At 48.1% G+C, this 14,453-nt stretch overlaps 1 protein-coding gene and 1 pseudogene across 5 annotated transcripts in view; one reads left to right on the forward strand and one right to left on the reverse strand.

The window, feature by feature from the left end:
- The window catches only part of COL23A1 (collagen type XXIII alpha 1 chain), a 353,238-nt gene that overhangs the window by 239,520 nt on the left and 99,265 nt on the right, over positions 1–14,453 (forward strand). The gene's annotated exons all lie outside the window — the stretch shown is intronic.
- Positions 2,667–3,125, reverse strand: LOC104661303 (annotated as a pseudogene).

Genomic DNA, 14,453 nt, shown 5'->3' on the forward strand with positions numbered 1-14,453 from the left:
TACAGGTGTGAGCCACCACGCCTGGCCCTGTTTTTTATTTATTTATTTAATAGAGATATAACTCAACATAAAATTCACCATTTAAAGTGTATGACTCAGTGGTTTTTAGTATATTCACAGACTGTGCAGCCGTCACCACTGTCTGATTCCAGAAAGTTTCCATCACGCAAAGAGAAGCCCTAGCAATCCCTTCCCATGCCCCTCCCCCAGGCTCTGGCAACCCGGCGTCTGCTTCTTTCAGTCTCTCTGGATTTGCCTGTTTGAGACATTTCCTGTGAGTGGAACCGTACACAGTGTGGCTTTTTCACCTAGCATGTGTTCAAGGTTCATTCATGGCTATTTAAATATAAAAAGTTAAATGAAATATAAAGTCTAGTCCTTCGGTCACACTGGTCATATTTCAGGTGCTCCATGGCCACCTGGGCTTTTAGTTTCCATATGGATGGCTCAGCAGACGTTTCCATCCTTGCAGGGAGGTCTCAGGCCAGTGAGGCTCCCAGTGCTTCGGTGCACGGTGAGGACAGGGAGGAGGGGGAGGGGGAGGCGGCCTCAAGCAGGGCCACCAGACCCTGCTGGGCCTCAGCCTGCTCACCAGATGGGCATGGACTCATGGTCCCCTTTTCAGGTCCCTGGAGACCGTAAGGAGCCCCATCAAGGATTTTTGCTATTTCACAAGCTCTGAGGAAAATCATGCCTTGTTGAGGAATCAGCCTCCCAGGCCAACCCAACACTGGGGCACTTGGATTTCCGCTGGAGCTTTATCAGCCCAGTGTGAGGCTGGTGTCTATCTGCAGCCTTCAGAGGCTCCGACGGGCTGCTGCATATGACTCTGATTAATCACGATGGGAAAATGAGTTAGCTGTTGCTGCGTAAACGCAGCTTGGGACACGTGATCTTTTCGGTGGGAAGGAAAAGAATGAACAGGGAGCTTGTGTGATTGATTGCAGCGTCTACAGGCAAAACCGTTATTAGCATTCTTGTTGATAGCCTTCAAGAGTCAGATTTTAGGGAAGTACGTGAAGGGGCATACATAGAAACATGCATATATGTATATTAAGACACATGTACATATGTGTGTTTAACTTTAAAAGATCAATTTGTGGCCGGGCACGGTGGCTCACACCTGTAATCCCAGCACTTTGGGAGGCCAAGGCGGGTGGATCACCTGAGATCAGGAGTTTGAGACCAGCCTGGCCAACATGGTGAAACTCTGTCTCTACTAAAAATACAAAAAAAATTAGCCAGACGTGGTGGTGGGCACCTGTAATCCCAGGTACTGGGGAGGCTGAGGCTGGAGAAAAATTTGAACCTGAGAGGTGGAGGTTGCAATGAGCCAAGATTGCACCATTGCACTCCAGCCTGAGCGACAGAATGAAACTCCTTCTCAAAACCACAACAACAAAAATAAATAAATAAATAAATAAATAAATAAATAAATAAATAAAAAGATCAATTTAAACCCATAGCTTTTCTTTCATTCCTGACAATTTACAGCAATTTTTTTTAACAAATATATTTTAATTCCAAAAGAAATTAATCTAGAATGGTCAGTAATATACAACATACTTTTATGTTTATTTTATAGGTATCTATCTTTTTTTTTTTTTTTTTTTTGAGACGGAGTCTGGCTCTGTCGCCCAGACTGGAGTGCGGTGGCCGGATCTCAGCTCACTGCAAGCTCTGCCTCCCAGGTTCACGCCATTCTCCTGCCTCCGCCTCCCAAGTAGCTGGGACTACAGGCGCCCGCCTCGTCACCCGGCTAGTTTTTTATATTCTTCAGTAGAGACGGGGTTTCACCGTGTTAGCCAGGATGGTCTTGATCTCCTGACCTTGTGATCCGCCTGTCTCGGCCTCCCAAAGTGCTGGGATTACAGGCTTGAGCCACCGCGCCTGGCCTATTTTATAGGTATCTATCTAATACAAGTTTATTTGTACATATGCAATGTATAATAACTCTATAACTCTTATCTTAGATATGAGTCCTAACAGGATGAAAATATTTTCTTGTAACTACTACTTTATGCCTATGAAGGGTGTGAACTTTCAATGTCCTCTTGTCTTAAACCCAAGTTAATGACAGTGTCCTCTCAAAATTTTTCATAAATTATTAATGACCTAATTTCATTTTTAAAAATGGTTTCAAAAAGGCCGGGCCCAGTGGCTCATACCTGTAATCCCAGCAACTTTGGGAGGCCAAGGCAGGCGGATCATGAGGTCAGGAGATTGAGACCATCCTGGCTAACACGGTGAAACCCCGTCTCTACTAAAAAAAAAATATATATATATACAAAAAATTAACTGGGCGTGGTGGCGGGCACCTATAGTCCCAGCTACTCGGGAGGCTGAGGCAGGAGAATGGCGTGAACCCAGGAGGTGGAGCTTGCAGTGAGCCGAGATCGTGCCACTACACTTCAGCCTGGGCGACAGAGCAAGACTTCACCTCAAAAAAAAAAAAAAATGGTTTCAGCAAATATGAAGATAGAAAGTCCTGTTATTTGTCCATTCATAATATGAGAAAAAAAAGAGATGATACATTCCTCTATAGAAAAGTGGGTTTAGAGAACAGTTCTGTCAGTATTTCACCTGGTAAAGTATCAAAAGGTCTAATAAGCAGGCCTCTTGCTCAGGGAAAAAAATGATTTCAATGTGTTTCTCTTCTGAATTGCTCAGTAACTCCAAGTGATTTTCAGATTGTGGCGGCGGAGATTACTGGCACTGAGTTCATGAAATTTAGATCTATCTTGAATAGGGACATTATAGAAATCAAGACCATTTCTAACCCTGCACATCTGGTGGAGTCTGGAGTTACAGACCCCATGACCCAAGTCATCAGCTAAAGAGATTGAACTTTAGAGGACCATCTTCCTGGGAGATGTCTTGCCAATTACCAGGAAGAGATGAAGCAAAAACTTCTTTAACATAAGATTCCAAATGACCCTGGAGATCGCCAGGTGGTGACTATCCTCAGCTTCGTGAGGAACACCACCTCTTTCACCTCTTCTGCTGCCTCAGCAACCTCTGGCACTTTGTTTTCTGGATCGAGACCAAAATTCTCTATGTGTTGCCCCTGAGACTGTCCACATGAAGACTCCTCTGGTAATGCCAGACACAGATCGCTCCACCATCTTCGATGAGATCCACAGGCCTGAGCTACCGCGATCTTAATAAAGAGAAATTTGGGAACTTTGTGGAGGCAGTGGGCCTACAGTTGGCCCTCTGTTTCAAGAGATTCTGTGTCTCTGGTTTCAACCAACTGTAGATCAAACATATTAGGAAAAAATGGGTAGTTGTATCTATATTAAACACAGACCTTTCTTTTTTTTTTTTTTCTTTTTTGAGACAGTCTCGCTTTGTCGCCCAGGCTGGAGTGCAGCAACATGTTGGCTCACTTCAACCTCCGCCTCCCAGGTTCAAACGATTCTCCTGCCTCAGCCTCCTGTGTAGCTGGGACTACAGGGGCATGCCACCAGACCTGGCTAATTTTTGTAATTTTAGTAGAGACGGGGTTTCACCATATTGGTCAGGCTGGTCTCGAACTCCTAACCTCAGGTGATCGACCTGCCTTGGCCTCCCAAAGTGTTGGGATTACAGGCGTGAGCCACCACGCCCGGCCACAGACCTTTCTTCTTGCCATTATTCCCTAAACAGCTGTGTAAAATACAGTGTAACAACTGTTTACATAGCATTTGCATCGATTAGGTATCAAAATCTAGAGACAATTTGAAGATGTGTGTAGGTTATGTGCAAATACAACATCATCTTCTGTAAGGGACTTGAGCATCCATGGATTTTGCTATCTTTTGGGGGTGCTGGAACTAATTTCCCACAGATACCAAGGGATGACCATACATTACTGCATAAGAAAACCAGTTTCTACATGTTCATTTCTTTTTTAAATGTTCAAATGATGGGCATAATGTAAAAATTAGGAATAGACAGCTGTCTTGGACTTTTGGAGAAGAGAGAAATTTAGATTGAGAATGGTCTTTTAAAAAACATTTTAGACCGGGTGCAGTGGCTCACGCCTGTAATCCCAGCACTTTGGGAGACCAAGGTGGGCAGATCACAAGGTCAGGAGATCGAGACCATTCTGGCCAACATGGTGAAACCCCATCTCTACTAAAAATACAAAAATTACCTGGCATGGTGGTGTGCACCTGTAGTCCCAGCTACTCAGGAGGCTGAGGCAGGAGAACTGCTTGAACCCAGGAGACAGAGGTTGCAGTGAGCCAAGATCACACCACTGCACTCCATCCTGGGCGACAAGAGCAAGACTCTGTCTCAAGAAAAAAAATTATAATGGAAAAATTCAGATGTTTGCACAAGCAGAGTAGTGTAATGAACTCCCATGCATGGACCCCACATCCAGCTTCAAGAAATTTCACCTGTATCCCATCCACACCCCCTTCCTCTTCATTCCTCTGATTGACGACTTAGTCATCTTTCTTCTAAAAAGCCTGTAGCTGGATTTTGGCTTCTATCCAATCAACAGTCTTTGTCTTTTTACCGACAAGTTTATGGTTTCAGCTTGTGCCCTGCCTTTTCTAGGTTTCTTGGTTAATCCTTTCTTTTTATAAATAAAAATGTTATCCATATGTTCCTCGGTCACCTGACTGCTCCCTCATGTCCCTGGATCTCCCCTCCACCCAGTCCCCATCCTATCACTCTGTCTTTCTCTTCTGGATCTTAGCTAGTTGATGGGGGTGGAGGTGGGGAACAGTCTTCATTCGGAATCTGATCACCCTTTGATCTTCTCGTGTCTTGAACCATGTGCTGGTCCTGAGTGTTTCCCACGTGGGTCGTTACGTGGCCAACCTCTAGGGCCTTCTGTGTTTGAGAATATGTTGGTCATGCCTTCACACCTGGATGACAGTCGGCTGGACGTAAAGTTCAGGGTGTAAAGTTCAGTACTCAGAACCTCAGTGCTCACTTCAGTACTCAAAGCTGTTATTCCTCCCCGTGGCCTTACAGTCCGCGTGGCTGTCAGAAAGTGTGGTTCTGTCCGAGTCTGGCTCCTTCGTCAGGTTCTCTGCTCTCTGGGGACTGTTAGGCATCTCTGTATCTCTGATAGTCTGAAATTTCACTCAAATGTTGCAGTATGGATTTTTTCTTCTGTTTGCAATTCTGTGGGCCTTTTCTTTTTTTCTTTTTTGACAAGAATGAGACTTTAATCAGTTTGAAGTGGAGTTTATAACACCAAGAGATAAAGGGTTGTTAACAAACACAATAGCAAATGGACATCTGATTGGGATGAGGCATTATCCTGTACACATCATATTGGTATTTTTGTGTATCCGCCATCCGTAGCATTTACACACAGAGCCACTGCTGCACAGCACACGGGTATCTGAAGAGGCTGAATCAGAGTTAACAGACTGAAATTGTTTAGTATATATATTCTAGTTGAAAACAGGTTGAACTTTTGAACTGGCAGGTAGAAGGCAACTCTGCCAAACACTGCAGTTAAAGCCCCCACTTGAGTGCACAATTCCACCCCTTCCATCTGCATGTGGGACACATTAACCGGACTTAAATGAGGCACTCTGTGGCAACCACAGCCATCGTTATGAACATATTGCACACAATTTCTGGAACTAAACATTTAACTTGTAGCCTGCTTTTATTTTTTCAAGCTGAAACATTCGATGCTGCCGGTAAACTCCACTTAAGTTTATAACCTGTGCCACAGCAAAGAATGGTGATGCTACTTATTCAGCTACCCTGTTAAAAGTATGGCAGGCATGTTCAAGAGGAACTACAAAGGACTTGGGATGGTACAGGGCCCAGTTGTAAGCTTTCTCAAAAGTGATGCCTTCGAGCAACTTCAGACATGTAAGCTGCTGCGCGTCCAAAAAGTCTGAGAAAACATTCCAGAAACTCAGAGATTACCTACGGAATGCATGTCAGGCTAATTATGAATACTGCCATAAATACAGTTTTAATTAGGACTCAAAAACGTTACAGTCATAGCAATTCTTGTCAAATTCTATGGGGACGGTAACTGAAATAAAGTAAGGAGAGTATGTATAATATATATTTTTATATATAATATATATATATATAATGCCATTTTTCCATTTCCAGTGACTACACCATAAAATGTAATCAGGGCTTCTCAAAATCATTGACACATTCAAAATCAAAACTCTCATTCAGACCTTCACATTCCAAAGGAGAAATAATAACAGCGCAAAAGCCTCTATGGGCCTTTTCAATCTGAGATCCTTCATCTTTCTTTAATTCTAGAAATCCATCTCTATCATTTCCCTCCATCATCATCATTTTCTCATAGGTACTACTGTCAGTCTATGTACTAAATTGTAATAAAGCCTGATTTCTTGTTTAATAAAAATAATAGAAAAATAGAGACCCTCAAGGAGGAGAGGGCTGAGAATCATTGGCATATCACAAGCCATCTTCCTTTTTTAAAATACATTAATTGTTCTGAAAGCCTGCCCTGTCCAAGCTTGGAGTATGGATTTTCTCTTCTCTGCTCACCTCTGCCCTGCATGGTAGGTTCTGCTTTGCAGATCAGGGTTTTCCGGCGTAGGAGGACAAGGCCTGTCAAGGTGGCACAGCTAGATGTGGGGCAGTGATGGGGTTTGCACCTCAGTCCTCCTGACTCCACTGTTAAGGCTTATTTATTTATTTATTTATTTATTTATTTATTGAGACAGAGTCTCACTCTGTTGCCCAGACGGGAGTTCAGTGACATGATCTCAGGTCACTGCAGCCTCTGCCTCCCGGGTTCGAGCAATTCTCATGCCTCAGCCTCCTAAGTAGCAGGGATTACCAGCGCGCCACTGAGCCCAGCTAATTTTTTTTGTTTGTATTTTTAGTAGAGATGGGGTCTCACTGCATTGGCCAGGCTAGTTTAAAACTCCTGACCTCAAGTGATCCGCCCGCCTCAGCCTCCCAAAGCGCTGGGATTACAGGCATGAGCCACCATGCCCGGCCTCAAGGCTCTTTAATTGTCAGGGGACTCCTGGGGTGAAAGTGCTTTGATTCCTTTGCTGAACCACTTCTGCGGAGGGCTGCTGAGCGTGGCTACAGTTCCCACATGGCCCATGATGGAGGAATATTTGCACTTAGGGCAGAGTCTCCCACCTGGTGCTCCAGCAGGTCTGGGATGGGGACTGCCCTCTGGCCGGGTGACAGCTGGTTACAGTTTACTACGTGGAATCACTGGCACCAAGATGGTTTCCTGGCATCCTTTTTTTCAGGCCACAACACCCCTCCTGCATTGATCATCCTGAGTCTCTTTGCTCCGTGTCTTCACCCACCTGGCCTTCACTCATCCGAAGGTAGCCTCATAGGCTGGCAGGGGCAGTCTGGGCAGTGGCTCAAAGGCTTCCTTGATACCTGCAGGTTTCCTGGGTGGAGACACAGCCTGCTGCTCTGGGTTGAGCTTCTCTGGGTTGAGTGATGTCCCATTTTCCAGGTCCCACCAGCCGGAGCATCTGAGGCTCACTGCTGGGTTTGGCAGCTTCACTTTATCCAGAGCAAGACGCAAATACAGTGAGACCAGAAGTTTAATTTTTTGGATGTGGCAGCTCCCACACAACTCCCAGACCTGTGCTGTGCCAGGTGCGGCTAGTTATGCAGGACGTGCCTGTCACTGCGCCCGCAGGGTATGGGGCATGGCACATGTGCCACACCTTGTCCCGTAAACGGATGTGAGACCCCCGAACAGCCCCAGGGATGCCACAAGGCAGGTGTTGTTAACAAATATTGACAAGGCACCTACTGTGTGCCCGGCTCAGAGCTGGGCACTGAGGAGATGATAACACAGCAAACAGCGGTCCCCCTGCCATGGAGCTTCCCTTGTGGTTAGAGGAGACAGGCAGTAAATGAGGGTTTCACGGGTCCGAAGGTTGGTGTGTTACGAAAAAAGTGAGGCAGGTGAGGGCAGTCTCGAGTGCCGGGTGACAGTGAGGGTGGCAGTTTTCCATGAGAAGGTGGCATGTGAGCCAAGATGTGAAGGAAGTGAGGGGCTCGCCAGGTGGCTGTCTGGAGGAAGACAGCCTCCAGAAACAGGAACCGCCAGTGGTCAGGTCCTGAGGTGGGCGGAGTGCCGCCTGCTGCAGGAGCAGCAGAGACTACTGTGGCTGAAACGGGGATGAGGGAGAGGTGAGTGGGAGACCAGGTCAGGGACAAGGGGCCCAGGTCCACCAGCAGATCGGGGGCAGCCTGTGGGCAGGTAGGCAGGCCACACCTGAGACCTGTGCCGGCTCCCCAGCCTCTTCCAGCCTCACCCACGCAGGGCCCAGAGCAAAGCCCAAGGCAGAGCCGTCCGTGGAAAACATCTGCCTCCCCACCCTTGTCATGTTTACTTGTAGATTTTGAAAGCAAAACCTTCACTGGGGGACCCCTTTGCTCAGGTCAGAAGAGCCAGGCTAGCCAGGCCAGCCAGGCCCTTCCTTCTGTGCTCTGGGGTACCCGATTGGAGCAGGGGTCTGGGAGACGGGCCACCGAAATGTGCCTGCATGGGAGGCCTCAACTCAGGGAGGCTGGAGGAAGGGACCGATCTGTCTTGGGTTTCTCAGCCAAGGTTCTTATTCTCCTTGTAAAGACCGGACGGGGGTCAGGCATGGTGGCACGCACCTGTGGTCCCAGCTAGTCCAGAAGCTGAAGCAGGAGAATGGCTTGAGCCCGGAAGTTCAAGGCTGAAGTGAGCTCATCACACTACTGTGATCCAGTCTGAGTGACAGAGACCCTGTCTCAATAAACTTTTTAAAAAAGAAGACCCAGTGGGGCAGGCACTGGACAGGGAGTGGGGGGTGCAGCCAGGCTCTGCTCCACCATCAGGAGCCATGTGGCCCAGAAAAGGTCAGCCCAGTTGTCTCAGCTTAGGGGACTCAGTTTCTCCATTGTCATAATGGGAGAAATAGAGCTGGTGAGTATGGTCCGTATGAGGTCTAAACCAGTTGATCTCTGCCTGGCGGGACAGCCACCCCTGCGGGGTATGACCTTGAGCCCCAAGCCCGTGCACATCAGCCATGCTGCCTGGCCTCACAGTTCATGCAAAGAGAACAACAGCATGGCTTTCTGGATGGAAAGTGGGAGCACCATTTAAGAAAAGCCAGGCCTTGCTCCTGCCCACCTCCATTCCGGTGACCAGACTCCCTCACTGCCCCTGGGAGGGCTGAGGACCGGAAGCCCCGGTGTCCAGTCTGCCGTCAGCCAAACACATGCAGAGCCTTGATGGGTATTTCCCGTGTGCCCTGTGACCAACAGCTTCTGCAGAGAGAACTGCAGGCCACTCCCGACCTCTGCATCAGCCCCTGGATTTCGGCAAGATTCCTAGATGATTTGCATGCACCAAGGATTTGAGAAGCTCTGACGCAACGGAGCAGCCCACACTGTGGGCCTCAGATCCTTCAAGACCAGAGTGTAGCTGGAGTCGTGGTGTGGGGCTGGGCTCCTCAGTCTCTACGGTAGAAGCAGAAGTGAATGTTAATTGCCAAGGAGACTAGCTTTTATTTGCCTTTGTACCCCTCCTGTCCTGGAGCCACCAGCAAAGCTGTTCTGACACATGCTTCTTGGAAGATTGCTTTTCTTACCTGAGCACATTTTTTGGTGAGGCTTACTGCTGGTCAGAGAGGTGTCCTTGTCTCAGCCAGGCCTGTCCCTGCGGCAGGCTCCCTGCCTAGGAACTTTCATAGGTGCATTCCTCATAAGAACGCTGTGAGGAGGGAATATGATGCCCATCCCATGGCTAAACATGTGAGATGCCCAAGGTCAAACAGCTGGGGACAGACAACACCAGAATTCATCTCCCTAACCCATCCATTCATTCATCATTGACCCCTCAACCTCTACTCATCTCTTCATCCCCCAGCAGCCACCCACCACCCACCCATCCCACCACCTAATCATAAGTCATTGTTGCAGAATCACATTTTAGGTGGGATTTTTATTCTTGCATAAGGCAAAAATTTTACATGTTCCAAATCACTCCTGAAAATCCCTCAGGTTACCCATGAAACCCAGGAATGCTTCGTCTCTCTGCCAGTGTTTGCTCCAGTGCTGGGGAAAAGCAGCTAGAGCTGACATTCAGGAGCCCTTGAGTTCAAGAACATCCTTATCACCAAACTCCAGAACTCAGCTGGAGGCTCCCACTCCATACAAGGCCATGGGAACTGAGGCCCGCTGAGGGGCCGGCAGATTCATGTCCCCCCACTCATGTTTACTCCAGTGCATAAAGGAACAGATCCTCAGTGCTTACATCATTTTTCTCTTATTTTCCCACACACTTGCCAGCTGGCTGTGGGATCAGTGAGAATGCCTCTACACCGCACAGCCAAGGGTGGGCTCACTCCCACGCCATCCCCTCAGGGCCTCAGCGGCCTGCTTGTCAGTGCAGGATCTGAGGCTGTAATAACAGGAGCACAACGCCTTGAACAAGGGAGGTGTTTTTCCTGCTCTGCTGTGCTCTGCTCTGAGGTTTAAGGATCTCAATTCAGGAGTCTTAGCGCAGAGGGACAGAATGTATTGGATGGCGCAGGGCCAGAGAAGGTTTTCAGGATGGCAGAGGCTTGAGGAACACACACCCTATAGAGATAATTCTGGAAACTGTGGCCGTGGCTTTGCCTGTCCATCTCTTAGGAGGTTTTGTGAGGAGTGGTTGGGTTTGTTCTGTATGGGCCCAAGGATCCGGACAAGTGCTGAGTGGACCTTAGGAAATGGGTTTTAGTTCAGTGGAGGAAGAGCTTTCTAGTAGGCAGAGCTATCCAAAGACAGTGTGAACCTCTCTTTGAGGCAGTGAGCTCCCAGTCAGGGGCAGTGTTCAAGGGGAGGACGCATGAGCACTTCTCTGGAGGCCGGGAAGGAGTTCCTGCCTAAAGCAGGAACAGTGAATTCGTGACCCACAGGCTCACGCAGCCCTGAGCTTCTGTTTCCAAGCCCTAAGATGTGTTGTTGATAGAGACAAGGCTCAGCCCGTCTCTGGCCTTCATTCAGCTGTCATAGTCTCATCAGGTATAAACGTAATTTAGACAGATTCCTGTTAAGCCAGAAGGAAAAAGAGGCAGAGGATCCCCCTTGTGTGGGCACTTGGTCCCCCTCTCTTCTGATGCCCTGGATCTGCATATCCTCAGCTGCTCTCTGTTCCCCAGGAGCCCACCGTTAACCAAATCATCTGGAGTTTAAGTATATGGTTCCCACCAAACACAAGCCGACTTCTCTACCTGGTGTTGGCCAGTGACGCAGGAGCAGCCCCACTTCTTGGGGGAGCAGCCTGCTGCACTGCTGTCATTAAAGGGCTTCCAGGATGACGGCAGCGGGCCCCAGCTTGCACCCACGCCACAGCACCACGCTCTTTGCAGGAAGGCAGTCCTTGCTGCGAGTCCTGTGGGCTGCGGGAGAGGAATTAGCACCTGCTGTCCATGGGGCATCGCTCTGGAGGCTTGACCAGCCTTTGCTAGCTCACTAGGTCCTCTGGACTGTGCCCTCTGGACTTCCTGGAGATCAGGCCCTGAGACTGACACCGTCCCTCTCTGGCCAGTCTGGTTCTGAGGTGGGTCTGTCTGACTGTGCCATCTGTGCTCTCTGCCAGGGTCCCTGGCAGGGCTCAAGGGACTTTCAGAAGCACCGTCAGGTGCTGATACCAAAAAGTCATGGCTAACAGCATGGACGCTGGAGTCAGACTGCCTAGGTCAGTTTCCCTGCCCATACTCCCAAGATGTGTGGCCCCAAGTACAGCATGTCGGTTTCTCAGCTTGCTCTAACATGGGGATACCAGTGGCTGCCCCTTCACGGAGCTGTCGGGAGCCTGGGTGAAATGATACATGCAAAACACAGTGCCTGGCATGAGGTAACTGCTCCATAAATGTCAGGCATTATAATTTTAACAATAATAATAAAAATATATAAACAGATTGTATAATATAGTCATAAAATATAATAATGATTAAAATTATTATCGTCATTTTTTTGACTCCTGCATGACCCCATGAGCGTGTTTCCATCACCAGATGCTAATGGTGGACAGTGAGTGATGCTTTTGTGCCAAGAAGATGGGGGGGTCTGTGGAGCAGCCTCAGTCTCTGGGCACAGAGGAAGCCTGCAATTCTGGGTGGCGGGAGAACAGCGGCTCCTGAGTGTCCTCCACCTCCTACCCGCTCTACAGCACCTCCCCGAGCCCAGCAGAGCCCACCTACCACCAGGGCGGGGAGTCTGACCCTGGAAGGCCGCGCTCCCTAACCCTGCACCCCACTCCCTCTGTCTGTCTTTCCACCCACTCTGGATGTGTGGAGAGCCTGGCAGTCAGCCCAGTTTCTGAAAGGCTCTCATGTGTTTGAATTCACTCCAATTTATGGAACCAATTTTAAAACGAAGGAGAGGTGACGTCTGGACTGTGCCATTAGAGCCCACCTCCAGAGCAGAAAGGTGGGTGAAATCTGTTGGTTTACAAAACGCACCAACTCCCACGGGAACCTCTGCTCCTTCCTGGGGTCTGGCCGGGGATCACCGGGACAGGAACACGCATGCTCTCCTCGCCCTGGCACACGGGTCTCTGCACTCCGGCGAGTGCCCGCAGCCTGTGGGGCGGATGGCTCCACACTCAGACCCCTCTCAGATGGGCGAGGCCGGCCTGGCGCGACGTGTCGTGGCCCACACATGCTACTTCCACGCTGCACATCCCCGATGTCCTCTGCAGGCCTCCCTCCCGTGGGAAATCGAATTCCAGTAGGGTGCAGGGACAGACTGGAGAGAGCTGCATGATTCCTGTTTCTGCCGCTCTGATCTGCTCGCTGGCTCTGCGGGAGAAGTATATTTATTCTACGCAAGTGCAAACCATGCCTCAACATAACAGAGGCCTTGGAAAACCAGCTGCACGAAAGCTGCACTTGTTTCAGCGTTGCCTTTTTTTTTTTTTTTTTTTTCCTTTTCCTTCTATCGTCCTAGGAGAGCCAGTTTTCCCTCCTTTTAATTTTTGTTTTTAAAAGCACCATTAAGCCCGAGCTGAAACAGATTGTTCTGCCAAAAGGAAGACGAACTATTAGCTGGATTCTTTTTTTAAATTATTGAAGTGAAATTCACATCGCACAAAATTAACCAGTTTAATGGAACGTTTCAGTGGGGTTGAGTCCATTCACAGGGTCACACTACCGTCACCTGTATGTGGTTCCAAAACATTTCTGCACCCAAAAGGATACTCCTCCCCACTAAGCAGTGGCTCTCCCTGTCCTCTGTGTGACAACCACCAGTCTGTGCTGTCTCTGATTGACCTATTCTGCACCTTTCATATAAATGGAATCACGTAGTCTGAGGCCTTCTGTGCCTGGCTTCATTCACTTAGCACAGGGCTCTCAGGGTTTATCCATGTCATAGCTTGTATCTGTACTCCATTCCTTTTGATGGCTGAATAATGTTCCATTGTATGGATATACCATGTTTTGTTTACACATTCATCGGGTGATGGCCATCTGGATTGTTTCTACCTTTGACTATTGTGAATAATGCTGCTAGGAACATTCATGTACAAGTACTTGTTTGAATACTTGTTTTCAGTTATTTGGGGTATATACCTAGCAGTGGAATTGCTGGGTCATATGGTAACTCTGTGTGTAGCTTTTTGAGAAACATCTGAATTCTTTTAGATGTTATTGAACACCTAGTGGATGTGCCAGCCTGTGCCAGGTTCTGACTTCACCCTCCTCAGAGCCCCAAAACTCTAGGCTTCCCTTGGGCAAACCTGGCTTATTCCACTCATGCTAAAGAGGGCTTCTTCGTCCCCATTAGCCTGCCACTTGGATAAGTCAAAATGAACCTCAGAAACAGACACCGAACACAGCCACCTGAAAGCTGGCGAGAGATCAGGGCTATTTGCATTTCCCGAATCCTTTGGAATTCTTTGCAGAAACATGGTAGATCAATTGTAGCTCAAATATAGTGAGCAAACTGGCATTTTACAAGAACTTTGCCAGTGATCACAGTGTCCAAATGGTAGTTCCTAGACCTAGGAGCTTGGTGCAGATCTTCCTCCTTGATTTGTCCATCTCTGCTGAAAGCAGGCAAGGTGGAAACTCCTTTTTAGTCTCTCCTCTCTATAGGGAGATACCGAAACTGCAGTCTCTGTATGGTTAGAAGGACTGGCATATTCTAGCACAAGAGTCTCCAGATACACATGGACCAGACCACCTGCCCTGGCTCAGTTTCTAGGAGTATCTGGTACATACCCAGGTACTGCATATTCAGCTCAGGAAATAAGCAGGCAGTCATGTGATCTAAGAAGCTGACATCTTTTTGTCTTCCTTAATCCTTCTCCCTGTGCAGGGGGAACGCTCTTCCTATGGGACTGGATTAAAATTCAGTTATGCCTCTTGAAATTTCTGGTTACCAGGAGGTAACAGAAAGCCCTTCCATCACTTTAAATCCCAGAACCCACTTGTGATTTGTAAATTATGTTATCTACTGCAAAATTATTATGAACACGTAATTTTCCTTCA

The sequence above is a fragment of the Rhinopithecus roxellana genome, chromosome 3 (genome assembly GCF_007565055.1).
Source record: "Rhinopithecus roxellana isolate Shanxi Qingling chromosome 3, ASM756505v1, whole genome shotgun sequence".
Taxonomy (NCBI): domain Eukaryota; kingdom Metazoa; phylum Chordata; class Mammalia; order Primates; family Cercopithecidae; genus Rhinopithecus; species Rhinopithecus roxellana.